Raw genomic sequence first — 9,563 nt, 5'->3', positions numbered from 1 at the left:
TGTTGTTTTGTCTGTTGTTTTTGTTGCTCTTGCTTTTTTAATGCAATTCCAGGCAGGCCTCAAAACAAGGACAGAAAGTCCATTTTTTTACATGGTAGTATTCAGTTCAGTTCAGTTCAGTCACTCAGTCATGTCCGACTCTTTGCGACCCCATGAATCGCAGCACGCCAGGCCTCCCTGTCCATCACCAATTCCCAGAGTTCACTCAAACTCACGTCCATCAAGTCAGTGATGCCATCCAGCCATCTTATCCTCTGTCGTCCCCTTCTCCTCCTGCCCCCAATCCCTCCCAGCCTCAGAGTCTTTTCCAATGAGTCAACTCTTTGCATCAGGTGGCCAAAGTACTGGAGTTTCAGCTTTAGCATCATTCCTTCCAAAGAACACCCAGGACTGATCTCCTTTAGAATGGACTGGTTGGATTCCCTTGCAGTCCAAGGGACTCTCAAGAGTCTTCTCCAACACCTCAGTTCAAAAGCATCAATTCTTCGGCGCTCAGCTTTCTTCACAGTCCAACTCTCACATCCATACATGACTACTAGAAAAACCATAGCCTTGACTAGATGGAACTTTGTTGGCAAAGTAATGTCTCTGCTTTTGAATATGCTATCTAGGTTGGTCATAACTTTCCTTCCAAGGAATAAGCGTCTTTTAATGGTAGTATTACTTAAAACTTTTTTCAATGGTAGGAACAGAAACCCCAAACTATCTTAAGCCAAAAGGGAATTCTGCAGGCTCACCAGATTGGGAAATTCAAGAATGGATGTGGCTTTGAGAAGGCTCTGGCAGAAAAAAATTCTGATTGGCTTGGCTTGGGTCAGGTGCTATTCCCTGAGCCAACCAGTGTGGTCAGGATCAGTTCAGTCACTCAATCATGTCCGACTCTGCAATCCCATGGACTGCAGCACGCCAGGCTTCCCTGTCCATCACCAAGTCCTGGAGCTTGCTCAAACTCATGTCCATTGAGTCAGTGATGCCATCCAACCATCTCATCCTCTGTCATCCCCTTCTCCTGCCCTCAATCTTTCCCAGCATCAGGGTCTTTTCAAATGAGTCAACTCTTCACGTCAGGTGGCCAAAGTATTGGAGTTTCAACTTCAACATCAGTCCTTCCAATGAACACTCAGGACTGATCTCCTTTAGCATGGACTGGTTGGATCTCCTTACAGTCCAAGGGACTCTCAAGAGTCTTCTCCAACCACAGTTCAAAAGCATCAATTCTTCGGCACACAGCTACAAAACAATAGGAATGGGGTGGTGGTTGGGAATGGGGCTCGTGGGGCAGTCTAATTGACTAGTCTGGGTAGTGTGCCCTCCCGTGGGGTGTGAGGCATGAATGGAACACCCTGATTGACAGCCCGTCCAACCACGTGGAGGTGGTGAATGGGCATTTCCCCAAAGAATGGATGTGGAGGAGACAGCGCATATCCAGTACAGAGGGTTACATGTGAGGAGACCTCAGAGATCATCCACAGCAACTTCCTACCCTGGAAATGTAGGCATTCAGATGTGGCTTGGAATTCTCCAGTGATGAATCCTTTGGGGCTGCCAATTCTGTTTCTGAACAGTTCCATGTAGGAAATTTTCTCTTAAATTGATCTACCACCTTGTAATTTTTCACTTGTCCTCTGGCTCTTCCTTTTGGGGCCTCTCAAAATAAAACAAAGCCCTCCTTTCCATGTCAACTTTTCAAATGTTATCTCTGGAACCTTCTTATTGGATGGTGTTGGGGTGACAGCTAGTTTTCTCGGGGTAAAAGCATCAGTCTGGAAATCTGAGGGCCTGAGTTCCAGCCCCCGTTCTGCCTTTAACACAGAATCGTGGCCATCTTGGGAGCAGGTGTACACTGTTCCCATGTTATAGATGATTGTACCCCAAATTCATATGTTTAAATCCTGACCCCCAAAGTGATGCAGTTGTGAGATGGGGCCTTTAGGAGGTAATAAGTTCATGAGGATGGAGCCCTCATGAATGGGATTAGCACCCTAAGAAGAAGAGACACAAGAGAGATCATTTTCCTCTTGGCCATGTGGGGGTAAGAGGAGAAGACTTCTGCTGTCAGCAGACTGTGAAGAGCACTCTCAGCAGGAACAGAATTGGCTGACAAATTGGCTGACATCTTGAACTAACCTCTGGTAGCTCAGCTGGTAAAGAATCTGCCTGCAACACAGGAGACCCAGTCCGATTCCTGGGTCAGGAAGATCCGCTGGAGAAGGGAATGGCTACTCACTCCAGTATTCTGGCCTGGAGAATTCCATGGACTGTGTAGTCCATGGGGTTGCAAAGAATTGGACATGACTGAGCGACTTTCACTTGGAACTTCCCAGCCTCCAGAACTGTGAGAAATAAATGTTGTTTAAGTCATCCAATCTGTGGTATTCTGTTATAGCAGCCTGAACTGACTAAGACAGATACTGAAGTAGGGAGAGGCAGGCCCAAGGTCCCACAGTTGGAAATGGGGAAGCTGCAATCTTCAGCCAGGACCACATGATTCCAAAGGTTCCAGTTTTAATCAGTCCATGGGCTTACACAAGTTACATCCTTTCTCTGGGCCTCAGTTTTCTCATCTGTAATTTGGGAACATTAGTGTGCAATAGAATCACCCTGAGGGTTTGTTAAACCACAGATTGCTGGGGCTCATTCCCAGAGTCCCTGATTCTGTGTTTCTGGGGTGGGGCCTGAGGATTTGCATTTTAACAAGTTCCCAGGTGCTGCCAGTCTGGATTCCACACTTTGAGAACCACCGTAGTAATGGATTCCAGCTCTAACATACAGGTTGCAGGGTGGGAGAATTTTTTCCTTTCATTTAGCTTAGCTTAATCCTCTTTATGGAGGATGGCATGACAACCCACTCCAGTATTCTTGCCTGGAGAATCCCATGGACAGAGGAGCCTGGTGGGCTGCAGTCCATGGGGTCACAAGAGTCGGACACGACTGAAGTGACTTAGGACACACACAGTCCTTTTAAAATGGTGAGAGAGAGAGAGAGAGAGAGAAGAGGGAGGGAACAGTCAGCAGGAATTTTGCTCTACAATAAAATTAATTGGAGGGAAATTCAAGAAGTAGATAAACAAATGGGGATAATATGGAGCTGATGCTCATCTTTGAAGAGAAACAAAAGGAACAGGCTCAGAATCTTACAGGTTTTCTGAGTATGATAATTCCACTTATTGATCACCTACTATGTATCAACTGCCTTCGCTACTTTATCAAATCTACTTCTTACAGCCAGTCTATAAGGTAAGTATCAACACTGATGCTTTGCCAGTGAGAAACTGAGGTTCAGAAAGGTTAAGAATCTGAGCTAATGCGTGTGTAGTAAGGTTCAGCTGCTGTGGAACACATTCTGGTGGTTCCTCAAAACATTATGTATAGAGCGATGATATGACTCGGCAATTTCACTCTGGGGTATACAGCCAAGAGAACTGAAAACGTTTCCACTCAAACACTGCATACGAATGTTCAGAACAGCATTTATCTGTAGTCACCAAAAAGTGGAAGCAGCCCAACTTTCCAACAACTGGTGGAAGTATAAACAAAATGTGCTATATCCATACAGCAGAATACTATCCAGTAATAAAAAGGAATTGCATATTGATACAAACTACAAGGGTGAACTTTGCAAACATTATGCTAAGCAAAAGAAGCCAGACACAAAGGCCACGTGTTGTTTCTACTTGTATATTCCATTTATACGAAATGTCCCAAATAGGCAAATCTATAGAGACATTAAGTATATTAGTGATTGCCAGGGGCTGGGGGAGGGCAGGAGAATACAGGAGTGACTTTCGTGGTGGGTCCAGGCGTTTCTTTCCCAGGTAATGAAAATGTTCTGGAATTAGTGGTGATGTGCAAGGACTTTGTGAATATATTAAATACTGTACACTTTAAAAGGGTGAATTTTATGGTAGGTGAATTCGACTTAGCAGCAGCAGCAGGGTTCCTAAGGGTACACAGTTAGAAAGAGGTGAAGTTGGGAATTGAACACAGGGGGTTATGGCAACCTGGAAGGAGCCCATGGCTAAGGATCTTGGATCAACCATTAAACTTAGGTAAGGCCCCTCCTTCATCCCTTCTGACCTCAACCTCCTCTGCAGCAGGGTGAGGGGGTGGGATCCCGCAGGGGCCTGAGGAGAGAAGACTCTAAGTGTCAGTTCAGTTCAGTCGCTCAGTCGTGTCTGACTCTTTGCAACCCCCTGTACTGCACCACGCCAGGCCTCCGTGTCCATCATCAACTCCCAGAGCTTACTTAAACTCACGTCCACTGTATCAATGATACCATCCAACCATCTCATCCTCTGTTGTCCCCTTCTCCTCCCCTGCCTTCAATCTTTCCCATCATCAAGGTCTTTTCCAAGGAGTTAGTTCTTCGCATCAGGTGGCCAAAGTATTGGAGTTTCAGCTTCAGCATCAGTCCTGCCAATGAATATTCAGGACCGATTTCCTTTAGGATGACTGGTTGGATCTCCTTGCTGTCCAAGGGAGTCCAGTCCAGTCCCTTGGACTGCAAGTGTGGGGCTGCCTCATTGGACCGCCCGGGCGGCTGCGGGGGGCACAGAGGGAGTGGGGGAGAACGGGCAGGACCGCTCTCTTCCCAGAACCCCCTCCCTTTTCCTGTAAGAACAGCCTGGCTCCTTCCAAACCTGCCGGTAAGGCTCTTTCCCTGCTGCGGTTCCCAGGTGTGCTGGGCTCCGGGGGCGTGTAAGGGCCAACGCTGCGTCTGCCCACGCCCAACGCTGCGCCTGCCGAGACCCGGCGGCCTGCCTGCTCCTTCCGGGAAAGTGCAGGCGGCCTGCCAGGCCGACACCTGCGGCCCCGATTTGCGCGTCTCAGCCCGAGCCTCTGCTTCCAGCGGTTTCCTCCGTCCGCCCCCTTTCCCGTCTGCCTGTCCTGGCCGACAGACTGTGCGCTCTGTCCTCCTGGGGCCTCCTCCCTCCCTCTCTTCCTTAATTACTTAATCCTTTCCTTCCCTTTTCCTCTTTCTTGTATCTCTTCTTAATAATGAAGTTTTAATTACACCCGCAATAGATGATACGTTTTCCTTTTAATGCATAATCCTCTGTCCTTTCTCCTCACCTCCCCACCCCTCCACACATAGAGTAACTGGACAGTTCGGGTGTGATTTTTTATGAACCCATAGAAATATGATATTGTGTGTCTCTGTGTATGGTTTTTAATATATATTGTTTTCCATAAATTGTCCTACTCTGCTTGCTTCTGGCATTTTTCTCTCAACAAGACTTTGTTGAGAACTTTGCACATTGTTACATAGAGACCTTCTTTTTTTCTCACTGTTGAAAGTATTTCATATTTCAGGCGGATGGCAACTGCAACAATAAAATTAAAAGACGCTTGATCCTTGGAAGAAAAGCTATGACAAACCTTGACAGCATATTAAAAAATGGAGACATCACTTTGCTGACAAAGGCACCTATAAACAAAGTTATGGTTTTTCCAGTAGTCATGTTTGGATGTGAGAGTTGAACCATAAGAATTGATGCTTTCGAATTGTGGTGCTGGAGAAGACTCTTGAGAATCCCTTGGACTGCAAGGAGATCCAACCAGTCAATTCTAAAGGAAATCAACCCTGAATATTCATTGGAAGGACTGATGTTGAAGCTGAAGCTCTAATACTTTGGCCACCCGATACAAAGAACTGACTCATTGGAAGAGACCCTGATGCTGGAAAAGATTGAAGGCGGGAGGAGAAGGGGACGGCAGAGGATGAGACGGTTGGATGGTATTACTGATTCAATGGACTTGAGTTTGAGTAAACTCTGGGAGACAGCGAAGGACAAGGAAGCCTGTCATGCTGCAGTCTGTGGAGTCCCAAAGAGTCGGACATGACTTAGCCAATGAACAACAACAAAGAATTTTATGGTCTGGATGTGCCATGTTTTATTTAACTGATCTCTAATTGTTGGATATTTAGGGTGTTTTGGAAAAGGAGTGCGTCAAGGTTGTATATTGTCACCCTGCTTATTTAGCTTATATGCAGAGTACAACATGAGAAATGCTGGGCTGGAATCAAGATTGCTGGGAGAAATATCAATAACCTCAGATATGCAGATGACACCACCCTTTTGGCAGAAAGTGAAGAGGAACTAAAAAGCCTCTTGATGAAAGTGAAAGTGGAGAGTGAAAAAGTTGGCTTAAAGCTCAACATTCAGAAAACGAAGATCATGGCATCCAGTCCCATCACTTCATGGCAAATAGATGGGGAAACAGTGGAAACAGTGTTAGACTTTATTTTCTTGGGCTCCAAAATCACTGCAGATGGTGACTGCAGCCATGAAATTAAAAGACGCTTACTCCTTGGAAGAAAAGTTATGACCAACCTAGATAGCATATTCAAAAGCAGAGACATTACTTTGCCAACAAAGGTCCGTCTAGTTAAGGCTATGGTTTTTCCTGTGGTCATGTATGGATATGAGAGTTGGACTGTGAAGAAAGCTGAGTGCCGAAGAATTGATGCTTTTGAACTGTAGTGTTGGAGAAGACTCTTGAGAGTCCCTTGGACTGCAAGGAGATCCAAGCAGTCCATTCTGAAGGAGATCAGCCCTGGGATTTCTTTGGAAGGAATGATGCTAAAGCTGAAACTCCAGTACTTTGGCCACCTCATGCGAAGAGTTGACTCATTGGAAAAACTATGATGCTGGGAGGGATTGGGGGCAGGAGGAGAAGGGGACGACAGAGGATGAGATGGCTGGATGGCATCACTGACTTGATGGACGTGAGTCTGAGTGAACTCCAGGAGTTGGTGATGGACAGGAAGGACTGGCATGCTGCGATTCATGGGGTCACAAAGAGTCGGACATGACTGAGCGACTGAACTGAACTGAACTGAACTGAAATTATTCATGTTGACAAAACGCCTTGACAACACATTTATACACCACACATGCTTGGGCACATGTTCCCTGGGAATAGATAACACAGAGTTATATATCTGCTGGGTCGAAGAGCTTGTACATTTCATAATTGAACAGATATGGCAAATTGCTCTTCACAAGGCTGAACCAATCTATTCCCCACCTGGAGTATACATGAGATTATCCTCTCCCTAACATCTTTGTCAATCTTTGCTTTCATCAAGAAAATTTTTTTTTTTTGCCAATAGTGTTTTCTTACTGTGGTGCTAATTTGCATTTGCATGGAGGTTATTTTGAAAGTCCAGGTTGCCAGTGTGGGGGAAGAACTCAGGAATCGGGATTCGGTGGCCTGAATGCTAGACCCACTGTGTCATCATCTGCTGTGTGACTTTGAGCATGCCAGTCACCTCTCTGGTCCAGGCATGCTCACATACACCATCTCTCTGCAATCTGTATTTCTTCTGCTGCCTGAGAAACTTGGTTATGAGTTTTCTTTTGGGTTCCCTGTTTCTTTGTCTCTGGGATCCAAGGTTTCTTGGTCCCCAAGGAGCCCATTCTTCCCTTTCTTCTCTCTACCAGACTCTGAAATGCATGGGTAAGGCACAGTGTCCAGAAGTTCTTGTTAGAATGCACATATGTGCCCACCAGTGGACAAATCTTCAACTTGTCCATTGCTCGCTGAATTCTGACCGGCTTTCAGCAGACAACAGGGGCAGGACGCCAGATAGAAAGGGCTTTATTTTTTCCTTTTGTAAAATTTCACTACATTGCTGTTTTTCAGTCTCTAAGTCATGTCTGCGGCCCCATGGACTGCAGCACACTAGACTTCCCTATCCTTCCCTATTTTTGGAGTTTGCTCAAACTCATGTGCATTGAGTTGGTGATGCCATCTCGCCCCCTCTCTTCCTGCCCTCAATCTTTCCCAGCGTTGAGGTCTTTTCCAATGAGTTGACTTTTCGCATCAGGTGGCCAAAGTATTAAAGCTTCAGCATGAGTCCCTCCAATGAATATTCAGGGTTGATTTCCTTTAGGGATTGACTAGTTTGATCTCTTTGCAGTCCAAGAGACTTTCAAGAGTCTTCTTCAACACCACAGTTCAAAAGCATCAGTTCTTTGGCGCTCAGCCTTCTGTATGGTCCAATTCTCATAACTGTACATGACTAACGAAAAAACTGTAGTTTTGAGTATACGTACCTTTGTCAGCAAAGTGACATCTCTGCTTTTTAATATGCTGTCTAGGATTGTCACGTACTTCCCTTGTAGAGAGTCTGCCTGCAATGCAGGAGACCTGGGTTCGATCCCTGGGTTGGGAAGATACCCTGGGAAAGGGAAAGGCTACCCACTCCAGTATTCTGGCCTGGAGAATTCCATGGACTACATAGTCCATGGGGTTGCAAAGAGTCGGACACGACTGAGTGGCTTTCCCTTCACGGGTTTGTCATAATCCTTCCCAAGAGAAAGCGTCTTTTACTGTTGTGGCTGCAGTTACCACCTGCAGTGATTTTGGAGCCCAAGAAAAGAAAATCTGTTCCTGTTTTCACGTTTCCCCTATTTGCCATGAAGTGATGAGACCAGATGCCATGATATTCGTTTTTTGAATGCTGAGTTTTAACTCAGCTTTTTCACTCTCCTCTTTCACCCTCATCAAGAAGCTCTTTAGCTCCCTTTTGCTTTCTGTCATTAGAGTTTTATCATGTGCATATCTGAGGTTGTTGATATTTCTCCCAGCAATCTTGTTTCCAGCTTATGATTCATCCAGCCTGGCATCTCTCATGATGTACTCTGCATATACGTTATTAATGAATACACAGGTCAACAGTATACAGCCTTAACGTACTCCTTTCCCAGTTTTGAACCAGTTCATTGCTCTATGTCCGGTTATAACTGTTGCTTCTTAACCTGCATACAGGTTTCTCAGGAGACAGGTAAGGTGGTCTGGTAAGTCACTTCAGTCGTGTCTGACTCTTTGGAACCCCATGGACTGCAGCTCGCCAGGGTCTTCTGTCCATGGGATTCTCCAGGCAAGAACATTGGAGTGGGTTGTCATGCCCTCCTCCTCCAGGGGATCCTCCAGACCCAGGGATCAAACTGGCCTCTCTTATGTTTCCTGCCTTGGCAGGTGGGTTCTTCACCACTAATGCCACCAGTTATTAGCAAGACTTTACTATAAAAAACTAGAATGTGCTCAGTGTATAAAATTAGAAAGAAAATTTAAAAAATATAACCCCCTCCCTAAAGAGACTCATTGTTGCCATTTATGTGTCTTTGATTTGTGTGTACATAGGTAGTATTTTTATACACATTTTGATACTAATTTTTCCCTTAGCATTATATGATGAGCATGTCATTTAAAACATTTTTAAAAATCAACTATATCCCAGTAAAAATTTAAAAAATAAAAACCATATTTTTTTAATCTTTATTTTTTTTTTAAACTGCTTTCAGAAAAGTGGTACCAATTTGGTTTGCCCTGGGGAGGTTTGGATGGGTATGCTTTGAAAGAAGCAGCAAGGCCCTCATCCACTCTGGTCTCTAAGGATCTGAAGACTACATCTAGGAGAGAGTTCCTTTGAGAGGGTGGTCAGAGGAGCCCCAGGTATCACCTCCACTAGCTCTTCAAGCTCACAAGCCACTGGGAAAGCCCCTTCAAGCTCACAGTTCAGTTCAGTCGCTCAGTCATGTCTGACTTTTTGT

This window comes from Bubalus bubalis, chromosome 2 (assembly GCF_019923935.1).
Source record: "Bubalus bubalis isolate 160015118507 breed Murrah chromosome 2, NDDB_SH_1, whole genome shotgun sequence".
Taxonomy (NCBI): Eukaryota; Metazoa; Chordata; class Mammalia; order Artiodactyla; family Bovidae; genus Bubalus; species Bubalus bubalis.
This window is presented reverse-complemented; position numbering follows the sequence as displayed.